Below are 15,697 nucleotides of genomic sequence, written 5' to 3'. Positions count from 1 at the left end.
GTAATAATATCTTTGAAAACTCAATTATAATTATTATTATCAATAGGTACCTAAATGTTTAATGTTTATTGTAGTTATATAGTGTAACATTAAGCAGTATTTATATAAAATGAACAATATTTAATGATAGTTAATCACTAAAATGTGACACAAAAAAAAAAAAAAAAAAACAATGAAAATTGCTTTGTATCAGGACGAATACATAATACATAAGAGATTATTTTAAGTTTACAATATTGTTTTCCGTATAATCATAATTTGATAATTTTTATTATTCTATAAGTAGTTACAACTTTACGGATTCCAAGAATGAAGTATTGACTATTCAGCATATGTGTTATGTGTGTATACTAAAATCAAATACCAACTATATTTGGAACTTCCATGGAGAAATAAGAAATTACGTTTCAAAATATCAAAAATATTTTCCCGACATGAAAATATAAACAAAATGTTATACCAAGAAATAATAATTACTTATTAATAATACACGAATTATAATTATGAATACAAAATCTAAAATTTGAAAATATATATATACATATATTAGGGTGTTCCTTAAATTTTTTTTTTTGCATTTTTGTTGGTCTCACCCACTTAATTTGTGTATATGCCTACAAAACTGAACTACAAAAAGTTTTAAGTCAATCTATTAAGGTTAACCCGTGCCGACTTGAATTTGAAATTTAAGTATTCTAAGTCATTCATAATTTAATGATATATTTTACATTTTCATATATAACTCATTTACAATTAGGAAAATTAAAATTTGTTACATAATATATTTTAAATATAATAAAATTGTCTATAAATTATGTTCTTACATACTTCTTCTTATTTATTATAATTTACAAGATATATTGAATTTTGTGTATGAAAGTACTATTTTCTCAAAATTATATTATGAATTTTTATAAATACACATTGCACATTGCACACAATTACAGAAATCATTAAATTATTTGAACATTAAAAACATCGTTATGTTCAATATTATCGTATTTTTTCTAGATAAGAATGGTATGGATTACGATCTACGAGTCCAATAGATTTTTATTAATAATATCGTGTAGTCGTCTTCGTTACGGTGCGTGATATAGTTGAGTACATCGTTTGTTGTTACGTTTTTTTTTTTTTTTTTGGTACCTTATTGTTTTGCAAATATGTCTAGAAAATTACGACCTGATGAACAAATATTTTTAATTGGGTCACTATCTACCCAAATACTAGACTCAAAACTCCCGTCTATTAGACAAGTGCTTTCAGTATTTTTTTATAATGTGAGAACAGTAAAACTTAATACGAGAGAAAGTGCTTCGATAGCCATTCGTGAATGCAATATTTTTTGAGAAAAAGCTCGAATTCCTGTCCGAGCAGTTTAGCATTGTATTAATAAACTTTTAAATGTGTACGAAGAATGGCGTGCTCTACAAAAAAATTCACAAAAGGTAGGCGATTCATTTAAATTAAAAGAAACAGAATTCATAAACAAACTGAACAATTTATTTGATATTGCACATGTTAATGCTTTAAATATAATGAAAATTGAAAATGACAAACAGTTTTTAATTAATCAAAGACTTCCTGGTCGAATTGGCTGTCTTGGTAGTATGGACAAAAAGTTATTTGAAAATGAAAACAAAGCAAAAAAAAACGTAAATATAGTGAAATAGAAAAACTAACAAATCGAAAACTTCAACATTCAAATTATAATGCAACTGAAATTCAAAATCAATTATCTGATATGTCCTTGAGTTCATCGTCGTCATCGTCAGATTCTGAATTCACACAATGCACTTGTATACCAATGAAATTATCAGAAAAAAAAAGGGGTCACACAAATTTCATTTCTCCAAAGCTTGTTGCTGCATTAGATCGATGTAAATTAAGTGTACGGGACTCAGTTTATATTATTCAAGCAACAGCTGAAGCATTGGGTAACAATGTTGATAGTTTGGTTATAAATAAATCGTCCATATATCGATGTCGTGATGCTTTACGAGTTGAACGTGCCAATAAAATTAAAACCAATTTTCAAAGTTCTATTCCTAGTTATATAACTGTACACTGGGATGGAAAAATACTACCAACGTTAAATGTTAGAGACTCAGGTATTGATAGATTATCGATTGTTTTACCCAGTAAGAATCAAGATTTGCTTATTGGTATCCCAGTTAGAAAAATCAACGGGAAAAGAACAAGCTATATATATTATATATGTTTTGGACAAAGTATACGACTTGGGCATTTTATACATTATCCGGACAGAATATAAAATGCCATTCGTATATTGGGCAATATTGATAACGAATGATATGATTAAATGAAATATAATAAATTGTAAAACATAGTTAAAATAAAGTCAAATTATTATCTGTAACTAGTTTGTTTGTTCTTATCGTATTTTTACAATGGGGATGTCTGCTTATCCATATAATATATGTGTGAACGTGACAAAATATATTATTACTACTAGCTGTCCCGACACGGCGTTGCCCGCGTATTAGTTGGTTTTTTAGCATTTTCGTAGGCCATGTATTAGTGTTATTATGTATGAGAAAATTTAAAAGTAATAGGTAAAGTATCTAAAAGTTGAAATTAAGTACAAACCAAAATATATATTTTCTGAATTTACATTTTATTCATCTTATATTAAATTATTGTTTGTAATATATTAGGGGATACTGAAGTGCGTCATACGAACGATGAAGGTCTGAAATTATATGAACAATGCTGTCTCGACGTATGATTTTGAGGTCTCTGTTGTTAACTGGATCACCAACCATAATAACAGCAACTTCATCTACGGTTGGCGCGTTGAACCTTCCAGCGTGTTCTCCTGCAGGTACTTTGTCGGCTTTAATGACAATTTGATAATTATCATTTCTTAATTGAGGCGATACTCTTTTAAATAATTGGATAAGTTGATTATAATTTTCAAAAAAGTTTTCCAAAGATTCCACAATTGCTCTTTCTTCTGCTTGTTCGATGAAATTATGCAGGCACCGAGTTGTTACGCGTTCCTCACAACTGCCCATAAAATAAATTTGGAGAAACTTTGGATCATTATTAGGCATTGGCATTAATGATCCAATCTTGTGGTACACTTGGCCTTGGATTTTGAACATAGTTACAAAATTATTTCCATCAGATGTGAGGTCGCAAATTTTAGTTGCGCCAAAGGACGTCATTTGGAAGCAAGAATTGAATTTGCGTGTCTTACGTAAAAATAATTTCGAATCGTCTGATTCGCCAGCAAGAAATGATTTTAAAGGTTCCGGTGGAATAGGAAGAGGTGCCAGTACAACTTTTCCAGATGCACAACACATACCAATCGTTTCATTGCGGAATTTTAACGCTTGACAATATTGGCATATTTTATCCATTGCACCAATTATAATTTTAGTATGTGCAGAGCAATTGATATCTGGTGCATATTCGAACGCAAGGCGAACGAATGATGCACGTGTTAATGCACGGTTGGTTTGTTGTCGCTCTCTGTCAAGTTCTCTAAATGTGGCTATGTGCCGTTATCGCGCCGATCTTGTTCTCAATATATTTTGTCGTAGACGTTCATCACGCTGTTCTCGAGACTCTTGTCTGCGAATTTCTGCTGTTCTGATTTGTTGAGCTGCGTTTCTTGCTGCAATTTGTTCTTCCGATTCATGAGCTCTATTAGCACGCATACGTCGTGCATTTTTACTATACTGATTGTGTAGGTTAGATTTCCGCGGCATTATACTAAATTTAAAAAAAATTAAAGAATATTCAATACTGAACACTGCATAATAATAACACAATACCAAGTATTTATGGTTAGTGTGTAGGTAAAGTAAAATACGAAAACACTAAACCGGTACAAATTAAACTGTATAAATAAAAATAACAAACAAAACTCGAGACGGCGCGATTAACTTCAAGCCAAACCAAAATATGAGAATGAGGCAAACCTCGCTTTTGCCACTCAATAGAATACAGCCAGCAACGTGTGTTACCAAAAACTGAATATTTTACGATTAAATTAATTAAAGATTTTAACTTTTGTTTAAACAAACGTGTAACGATATCGTGACGATGTATTGATTGTTGGCCTGGTAATAACAAACTTTTTTTTCTTCCCAATTTGGATTACACGTAAATGTAACAAACAAATCAGGTCGACCGTAATGACGTACATAAGTCATCGCATCTTGTATGTATTCCTGCATGCTCCGTGGACTGCCGATGTAGCTTGAAGGTAAAATACATGCAGTTCCGATGTCATTGGCGTTTAAATTTTCATCGATGTTTCCGGTGATAGAAATACACCGAAATACACCATGCAATTATACACATTTATTAAAAAGTTAATTAAAATATTTAAAATATTAAAAAAATTGAAAAAAAACTATCCTATATTTTAAGTTGGACCAAATTACACACGGTGTAAAAAAATTCATCAAAATCGGTCCAGTAGTTTCGGAGAATATCACGAACATACATCGTGACACGAAATTTTTATATATATAGATATTTACTGATTTATAAGTTATATTATAAGTAGTCGTAGTGATTATCATGCAGTAGGCCTTTTACCTATTTTTAAAAATGAAATATTTAGTAACCGCGAATCGTTATATAGTGCAGGTTAATTTATTCAGTGCGTACCTAACTACTTATTCAAATATGGAAAAGTTTAATGAAGATTTCAACAATTTTTAAAAAAAAAAAAAAAAAATTCAAATACTTTATTTTTTATCAATTTATAATATGATCAATTAATTTTACATATAAATAAATTCAAAGAAAAAGTAACTGAATGATTATAGGCTTTTAAAAAAATATGACGTTTTAAAAGTTTCTGATATTAACAAGTTAATTGTATCAGTATCTGAAAACAACGAAATTAAATATTATGTACATAATGAAGAGTTATTTGATGTTATACATAATGTTCATTTATCGATTGGACATAGTGGACGAAACAGGATGGAACACGAGGTAAATACAAAATATAAAAATATCATCAGAGATATGATTATACTATACTTAAATAGATGTGAATCGTGTAAAAAAAAAAAGGAAGCACAACCAAGAAAGGATTGGTGGTGCAATTAATTATATTTACTGAGATGAATTAATCAATTATATAAATACAATAATAATGAATAATGAATAATAATAATAATAATAATTGATTTATCATATTTCATTAAATCATATCATCTGTTATCTATATTACGCTATATACGAAGGGCATTTTATATACTGTCTGGACAATGTATAAAATGCCTGAATTGTATGCTTTGCCCATAATATATATATATATATAAGAAAGTCGAGTTAGTTACAGAATTTATAATTCAAGAACGGCTGAACCGATTTTGATGATCTCTGATTTATTGGATTTGTCTCAGTATAAGAATAAAAATAACTTTAATCTTGGTAAGAATTCAGATAATTATCTAGATAAGTAATTAGATTACTTAGCGTTATTCATCTACATAAGATAAATTATGACAAAAAATCTATCTAGAAAGTCCCTACAATACAAATAACTATTGCAATCATTTTTTTGTAAATTGTTTTCAAATTATCTCAATCAACGAGGAAAAATGATAAAATTAAAAAATTACTTCCTGAATGCATTTACTAGGTAAAATTTTTTATCAAATGGAAACAAAACCATTAAAAATCAAATTACAGGATGAAAATAATACATCGTGACAATGATAAAATAGGTAAATTAATATTTATATTCTTCGTACATTTTTTTTATACTTGTGAATTATTTTTGAATGAAAAAAATATAGTTTACATGTTTATCGAGTATTACTCAAATTGTAGATTGTTGAATAATTTTTATCAAAATTGATTTCTCTTTATCAATAATTTAATCAGTCGTTATTTTAATTTATACTCCAGTACATATATATAGGTATCAAAGATTTGTTTAATTAAACAATATTTTCCAGTCAATTATTTTTTTCTAAATAATTTCCTTCTTTAAAATAATTCTTAAACTTCAGCTGCACAGATGGATATGATCAATTAATGTTAAAGGTCAATTTTTTTCAGGTAATTAATATAGCAATAATTTAGGCTTAAAAATACGTTTTGTGCGGGAAAAAACTAATCAGGATAAATTCAAATTTGAGGTTTATTAATTTGTTGTTTTATTTCAAATAAAAAAAAAACATATACGTGGTATAAAAATAATTTAAAGAATAATCGCTCGGAAGTGTTACTTTTTTAACACAAATAAAATAAGTTTCTATTATCAATTTACAAAAGGTGTTGGTCCCCCGCATTGTAGTTTTCATCTAAAAAATTGTAAAAACATATTTATTTTATTTATTGATCATTGAACACGATCACGCGTCACGCATTTGCTTATATACGCATTTGTATACGACTGTAAAATAATCCTATAATCCTATATCTTTGTCGATATATGGATCGTAAAATCCAAAGCATATTTTTTAAGTCCAAAAATTTTCTTAACAAGTTCATATGTAATATTTTTAGTGATAATTCTTAATTTTTTTTTTTTTTTTTGTAAACGATCGTATTCTATAATTTAGACCATTTGGTTACTTCCTGATGTAAAACGAAACAGTTATTGCAACTGACACTATCTTATATTGAACTATATTTCTCGTTTAATATATTTTGATGATCTGTTTTTTCCGTTTAAAATAAAGTTCTCTTAAATCTGTCAAGTCTGAAATTAATCATCTTGAAGTGACTTAAATTGTTATGATTTGTATCTATAAATTGCCGATTAACGTTAATTAAATTTATAAATAAATAAAAAAATAAATGATTTAATTTCACACACACACACAACACACACAACAACAATAAATTATATTTAAGTGAATCTATATTTTTGATATCGATATCCGGAACAACTAGAAATCTTGAATTCGTGCCAGCGCGCGTGATCAATATATGGCTGATATATATTGATATATATATCAATATATGGATATATATATATCAATATATGGCTGACTCATGACATGATATTAACGACGTCAAACAAATGTCCACAGGGGCGTGTATTATGGGAAACATTTCGAATAGTACAACCAACTCTAATGAACTATATTAGTTTTGGACGAAGTTATATGCATAGATTTATATATAGTCAAATTTATAATGGTATATAGAAAAATACAACGATAATGCATGAATTAGTAAATCATGCTTCAGTAAATAAATTCCAAACTTTAATGTAATATAATTAAATTATTATAACGGTTGAATTTGTCAAAACATCATTAATTTTCATAATGAATAAGAAATATCTTATGAGATAATTTATTTAATAGCTATAATATTTAAATAATATTTTTATTTTATTAGTTTCCAAACGATTTTAAATATTCTTAAAGATGATCGAGTCTTTGAAATTTGTTATTAGTTTTTCTTTTCTATTATTTTTAGCAAAAGCGATCTATAAAAAAATGAACAATAAAAATGTATGAGGGTTGACGTAAGTATACTCTGACACACAAGATTGATCTCCCTCCCCAGAAACACCAAAAGAATAGTTTTAAAAAATGACTTAAGCTACAAATTTAATATTTATTACAAAGTTTCTCGTGAGATTTTAAAATAAAATGTATAAATAAATAAATTACATAGTAAATAATGAAGCATGCAATTTATCAGAATTTTACATTTTACTTATATTCAACCCTCCTCTTGCCGGAAATTACGTTCGGCCCTTATTACGCTGAAGTATGGATTTAAAGTAGCTACTTATTGGAAAAACTTTATGCAGTTCATTTTTTTATAATTTGTTAATCTAGGTTACAACGTCGCGACCGTTTTAGGTACCTTCTGGAATATTATGATTAGAATCTAATAGTTCAGAGACAGAGGATTTCGATGATTTAATATGTTAGCATTAAAGCGTTGATTTGATGTAAATTTTAAGTTCAAAACGCGTTGATTTTTTACAATCTCTAACTTCGTAATTGAAGATCTTAGTAAAATATAAGTGAAATATATCGTTCACCGATAAAATATCGTGTTTCATCTTAACATAGTATACAGGACTTTTTTCAAACGGTAGAATAAAATTTAAAATTTTCAAATATGAGTTATAAAATTCAAAAAAAATTTTCGAATGCAATTCCGGTATAGCGCAGGACCTGTATTTAATGAAAAAAAAAAAAAAAAATGAAAAATAATAAACAATACAGATCATCAACCGAAAATGACAACTAGTACTGAAATCATTGGCCTTTCCGTCGTGAAACTCTGAATAATTTGTTTTTGTTTAGCTATTCGTTAGGTGATTATTATTATTATTATTACTCGCAGCATGCAAGGGAAATCACCGACTCATCGGAACTTCCGCGAAGATATTTCAAACGCGATTATTTACCGTCATTGGAGACGATCGCAAAATCAGGTTGACAAACAATTACGATGTAATATTATCAATACAATGTGAGTGTGTGTGTGCATGTGTATGTATGTGTGTGTGTATGTGTGTACGTGGGTCACATACGCGTGTTCGTATATGCCATAAATGTACATTTGGGTTTTACGACGCGAGACACGGAACAACCGTACGGTATCACTTCGATTCTCTTATTTCAGTCACGTGCATTCGGAACGCGCAGGCGTTTCTAACGGTCGAAATAATTACTATTGCAATGGGTACGTATACTGTTACAGTAACGATACGCGAGCGATGTCGTTATTGAAAAAAATAAAAAAAATACGTGTTCCCGGCTCGATTTCGAGGGCGCGACACGGTCAACTGTGCGGTAAAGGGGTTGTCTGACCGTGATGAGGTTGGAGGGACGTAGTGCAAGCCCTAGCAATACAACCAGCCACATGGTGGGGTGCGGTAATCGAGCGGATCGTGACGGGCAGAAGGAAGAGGGTCGCGATCGCAGACGTTAAGGGTGAGAAGGGTTGCGATCGCGAAGGAGACTTCAGGATATTTGTACTCGTAGTATGGTTACCTAAACTACCTACCGCCGTCCTGGTCTCGACGGGCGTTCGCGGTCGGTCTCGAGTTAATGAACAACTGAAGTGTTCGACGCATCCGGCCGTGCCGGTTAATCAAATCTTCGTTTATACCCGGATACGAGCCGTTGGACCGGAAAATTCATAAGGCCCATAGATAAGAGACCGACGAGCTGAAGCCGACGATGAGCGACGACAACAACCACCGCTCGTCTTGTCGAACACGACCGTCATCAGACTTTACCGATGGTTTAAGGGAGGGCTTGAAACCGGTAACCAATTTTTTCCGATAACCGGTTACCATGAGTACTTTTTGGACTGGTATCCGCTTCCCAGTTCTCGAGTTTCAATTTTGAGACGCGGTTATTAATTTCCGGCAATCACAGAATTTAATAAAAGGAAAATCTATAACAGTAACCGTTTATTTTTAGAACCAGTTAATTAATCAGAAGTATAAAAACTATAAATCTCACACCAATTAACGTAAAAATATTTTTTTTTTAATTATATTGAATATTCTAAATAGTAGAAAATTATATTTATAAAATACTAAAATGGATTATTTTATAACTACAAAGTATTAAAATTTAAAAACACCAAAACAATGCGTGTTTGAACGCGAAATCCTATCGGCGCACTAACTAAAGATTCTCAGTACCTATAATATACTGATACGAATGGTAGAAACACCAACGAATGCGGGCTGATACATATATAATATAATAGTATATAACTCATTCATGTACGATATCGTACCAAGTACCAGATAATAGATACGTTATAACTTATAACTTATAATCATGGACTGTTTTGATATTTATTATTTAATGATAAGTTCGTTACATTAGTTCGTAAAAATAGTTATACAGAGCAAAACTGTGTAATCACATATTACCTATTGTTGCTATTTGCGTGCCTACTTACCCGTCAGCTATATTCCATACCAAATAATACGTACTAACTACTAACTGATAATAGTCAAATGTTAATAACCAAATATTGTCACCATCTATGACAAAATAAAATCTATTTTATTTTAATCTTGTTTCCATTGTGGACCGTGGTTGATAGTTCCCACTATATAGTTTATACTTAACAATTAACAGTAACTTTATGTTAACTAGTTAGATGAAAAATCCGGTATTATGTTTTTAAAATATAACCAATTAACAAATATGTCCAAATGCGGTGTTGAAAACTGCACAGTAAGTCTTAAAGGAAAACATGGATCAAATCTCGAGAAACATATTTTCGCAAATCATAAGAGTCAAGACATCGAACTACAAAATGCTAAATCTAGTAATATCACATCAGATACCAGTGTTCAAAACTCAGCAGAAAAAGTAAGTATCTAATTACATTACAATTGAATTTTAAATAGATTTAAAGTATAAAATATCATAAAATACTTAATTATTTTGTTACTTTAATAATATAACAATATTATTATTTAACTAGGGAAATTGGCCCATGCTCACTTAGATCACCTTTATATAATAGAAGGATTATTTATTTATACTATGTTCTTATTCAATTCATTTTTATAATTTTGTTTTTTTATAATTTTGTAGAGGAAAGCAGGAAATTCTGGAAATCAAATGTTGATGACACAGTTTGTGAAAAAAAAAAGTACATTGCAATAAATATGTTAGAACAAATATTGCTAAAGGCCTATGTAGAGTTAGTAGAGTTAGTCACTAGACTATGAATGGACGGCCATTAACGATGATGAAAGAATTTGGTTTTAGGAGCATAATAGATGCAATATTAGGTAGTCTCGGATCTCAAAGTGGGAATCAATTATTTTAAAATAAACAATAATAAATAATAAAAAATAGATATCTAACAATTATTTCAAACTTTATTTTATTTATTTATTATTAACCAATTGTATTAATAAACATAATATAAATAAACACATTTCCAATACTGCTTCAAATATTATTTCAACCATCACTTAAGATATGAATAATAAACTGGTATCACTAAAAGTAGATCGTATTACATTGCATAATAATTCATTTTTAGGAATAAATATTCAATACATGATTGAAAATACAATAGATTGACAAATAAAAACTCTTACAATTTTTGAACTTACTCAACGTCATAAAGCTGTCTGCTTAAAAGATACTGTGAGCATCATCATTTCAGTTTTGATATTTTACTGTAATCCAATATTTTAAGATTAAGATTATAATACATTATATTTTTTAAATTATAAGTGTATTTAAGTACTATTTGTATATATATATATATTGTTTCTAATTATTATTAATTTTAAATTTAAATAAGATTCTTGAAGTCATGAATAAATATAAATTGAAGAAGACGCAATTGTTTTCAATAATAAACGATAATGCTCCAAATATGCTAAAAATTACAGATCTCTTAAATCAAAGTACTGAAGAAGAAATAGGTACCTAAAAGTTTATTATTTATTTATTAATTAGGTGTTATTAGTTTTTAAAATTATTAATTACTTTTTGCCTTTTTTTAGTTTTAAAAAAACTGATAGAGAGTTAAATTTGCATACAGAAAATACAGATATTGATTTGGCCCAGTTTGAAAATTAAATAGAAAATGCTATTGATTCATTACCGAATACATCAAAAATTAGGTGTGTAGCTCATAGTTTAAATTTAACTATAGAAGAAACTTTAAAAACTACAATTATTCAAAATGTCTTAGCACGTGCTAGAGCGGTAAAAACATGTTAATCAATAATAAGTTTAAAATGTATTTTAATAATTATTTCATTAATATATTATTCAAATATATACCATTTAACAAGGTTATCATGTACTATTTTTTGGTAAATTTATTTTAACATATTCTAGGTTGTTAAAAAATGACGAACACTTTTGCTACACTTCTAAAAACACAGAATAAAAAATTGCTATTTATATTATTGAAACTCGTTGGTCATCTGTATACGATATGATTTTAAGATTGTGTGAACTGAAAAATTTTTGTCTTGAATTTCAAGAAATAATGCCAGAACTACAAATCTCTACTTCAAATTAGAATAAAATTGAAGAAATGGTATAAATTATTATTCATTATCAATATAGCATATTGCTTAAATTTAAATCTTTAAAGTATATTTAAATAGAATCTTTTAAGTTATATTATATTGTGTTTTTAATGATTATTATTTAATTATTTTCTTATAATATTTTTTAGGCTGATACGTTGGAACCAGCAAAAATAGGCATTGTCCAATTAAAAAAAAAAATATATAACTTTGAGTGACTTTTTCGCCATTTGGTGGAATATGATAGCAAAGTTAAAAAAAAAAATAATTCAATTTTATCTCGTGAGCTACAGAATTCTATCAATCAAAGACAAATAATTTTATTTGCTAATCCTACATTTGCAGTAGGTTATTCTTATAAATTATTACTAGGCACCATTTTAACTAAAATTAAAAAAATGTTGAATTGCTATCTTTATATCTCATTATAAATGTAATTGTTTTAAACTTTACTAATTTAAACAACTTATGAGCATTTAGTGACCTACTTGGATCCTCGATTTCAATCTATACTGGATGCAGACCAAAAATCTACAGCAAAAGATCATTTGATCAAAACGTGGAATGCACTTTTAGACATGGAAGCTATTCAATCAAGTCAAAGTGATGTTATTGAAACACCAGTGCAAAGGGACGAACATAGCGATAATGAAATGAACGATTTAGAAGATTTTTTAAAAACTCAAAACAACAGCAATATAGTAACTAGTACAGTGGTGCATCACTCAATTCATATATTGATAGGAGAGTTTGATAATATTACAAAGCTTGATCATAAAAGTGTGTTCACAAATTCTGGATGGAAAATAAATTGAAGAGAGCTAAATTGTTCAAATTAGCCCAAGCATTAATAGCGGTCCCGAGTACTCAGGTAACATTTAAATTATTATAAAATTAGATATATAAATTAATATGAAGTGTCTTTTATATTTTTATAACTTATCGCATTAGTAAAGTTAATAGTACAAACTATAAATATTGAATAGTGAAGACCAAATACATTATAAATAATAAATAATACAACTATCAGTCTTGTAAAAAATACTTTTAAATAAGTATTAAAATACAAATACTAGTATTCAAATAAAAAAATATTAAAAATATTTTTAATATACTATTATAAAAAAGTATTTTACGAATACTCATTAAGTATTTGAATACAAATAAAACTATTTTTTTTTTTTAATTGTATGCTATATAATAAATATGCAGTGGTCGAAATGACTCAATATAAGTGGAGATATGCCTTACAATTCAGATTTCCTGATATCATCATAACATTCTTCACACCTTGTGTACCTTAAATATTTTATTTTTTATTTTTTATAGTTCACATAAGGTATATTATCTTAGTCCGTGGCTATAAACACGGGTATAATACGGATTGCAAAACGGCTTATACTAAACAACACGATAAGCTGGGCGCCCGGGCCTGAATGTTAAAAACAATTATTTTCACCGAAAAAAAATAATTTCTTATATATAAATATAAAAATGATAATAAGTATATCATTTTAAAATATAAATCTTAGGAGAAATGCATAATTCTAGACAAAATAAGTAGAGGGATGCCATCTCTCCGTATCCTCCCCACTTCGAGTACTGTATATATGCATATCGTACACTAGTATAGGTACCCATTATTTTACTACTTTCCATAGGTTTTAACAATTACTATAACATGTCTGATTATTTAGAAATAAATACATGTTCACATATTTCATTCTAAATTCAAATATATTTCAACTAATATTGATTATATTTGAATGAATAAAATAAAAAGTGGTATTAACTTACATTAATATGGAATTATTTTAAAATTATTAGATTTTCAGTTTTCTTAAAAAATTCCAATACAGAAACTATATAAAATTTAATGTGGTATTTAGTATAGTAACGTTGTTAATACCTAATTGTACTATACAAAAACATAATATTAGTTTTCAATGAAAACAATATTATTTTTATTGATGTCAATTTTCTTTGAAAAATAATAAATTAAAATTAATAAAACGGACTTAATGGTATTTTAATACAAGTATTTAAATGTTGTTAAAAAACAATTAAAAAGTATTCAAAATACTTAAAAAATACATAAAAAAAATTGTATTTAGAATACCATATAAATACTTCAAAAACTATTTAAATACAAGTTTTCAAATACTTCGAATACTTCGAATACTTTACAAAACTGACAACTATAAAATATCGAATAAAGCCAATTTATAGCATTGGTAAGTAACTTTTAATTTCAATTTTATTACTAAGAAAAAAAAAAACTATAGGATTTAAAACCATTTTAAGTCACCATATAAAAGTAAAAAATAAACCTCGGACAGGATAGTGTAATTTTACTGTTTTCGATTTGAATGCAATGATTTCATATGATAAAAAACGATTATGAGCGGACGAGGGAATTTTTTTTATTTAATTTTAAATTTTATTCGTTTCTATGGTGATAAAAAAAGCGTTTTAAAGTAGATTAAGAACAATTTATATAAAAAGGTAGTTTATATAATTATAATTAAAATTTATAATTAGGAAATATCATAAAAATGAAAAAAATAATATAAAATTAAAGAAAAAGCTCAAAAATTGTTCAAATGTTTTGAAAATTTTACCATATCTAAGTAAGGTAATATAAGTAAAAAACCTAAATCTCAAGTTTTTATGAATATTTTTACCATGTATAGGTAATGCTAATATAAGAAAACAACCAAAATTTTGTTTTTACGATTAAAACAAAAAAAAACTTCAAAAATTAAAATGTCAATAAGTAGCTCAAAAATTACTAAAATTTTCCAAACTTTAAACAGTAAGGAACAAAATCTAAAATATATTAAAAAAGATATCTTGTTATTTTTCATTTGAAGTAATATTTCTGGTAGAAAACGTCGTTAAATATTATAAAATCGTGAAATCATACGTTTTTTTCTCATTTTACAATTTTTATTTCGAGTACCGTTCCGAAAATCGAAAAATGACCTTTTTAAAGTACCAGCTCAAGAAAATTACCTTTCAGAAAAGATGCTACCCTTGATACTTTTGAGCAAGTTTAGAGGGAGAATAAGTATATACACAATAAAAAAGAAAAAGAAAAAGAAAAAAAACATCATAGTAAAACCAATACATTCCTCGCTCCGTTCAGAATCTAAAATTATTAGTAGACATTTTGCTGTATAATTAAATATTATTTAATATTTATTATTAAACTGTTATAGGTAACTATAGAACATACATTTACTGGGCTTAAATTTATTTTTAGTGACCTCAGATCATCAATATCATCTGATTTTCTGAATGAAATTATGATTATAATAAGAGTGAATAAGATGGGTTTGAAAATTTAATATGTATTTTAAATGTTTATGTTCAATGTTTAATATTTTTATAAGTATACAATGATACACTATAGACTACACAAACTAATTTTTTTGTTTATTATTTTGAATTTTTCAAGTAAAAAGTTTGAACTTGTTTACTTGATAATATGTTTTGTATTTTAATTTTTTTCATAATTATCAAACTGTTATCATTTATTTTATATTATTAAGTTGTTTTTTTTTTTTTTTTATTATTATTTAAGAGGCGCATAATAAAATATTTGCCTCAGCGATTATAATAACAATACAATATGACTTAAAATAATGTTAAATTTCACAATTAATATATAAAAACAAAACAAGA

General features: G+C 27.4%; 1 pseudogene; it reads left to right on the top strand.

Annotated features, from left to right (window-relative positions):
* Positions 1–10,101: 10,101 nt before the first annotated feature.
* Positions 10,102–15,360, top strand: LOC112679642 (annotated as a pseudogene).
* The last annotated feature ends 337 nt before the right edge of the window (positions 15,361–15,697 follow it).

The sequence above is a fragment of the Sipha flava genome, unplaced genomic scaffold (genome assembly GCF_003268045.1).
Source record: "Sipha flava isolate LNK unplaced genomic scaffold, YSA_version1 165_pilon_pilon, whole genome shotgun sequence".
NCBI lineage: Eukaryota > Metazoa > Arthropoda > Insecta > Hemiptera > Aphididae > Sipha > Sipha flava.
The sequence above is the reverse complement of the archived record's forward strand: the minus strand, read 5'-3'. Positions and strand labels throughout refer to the sequence as shown.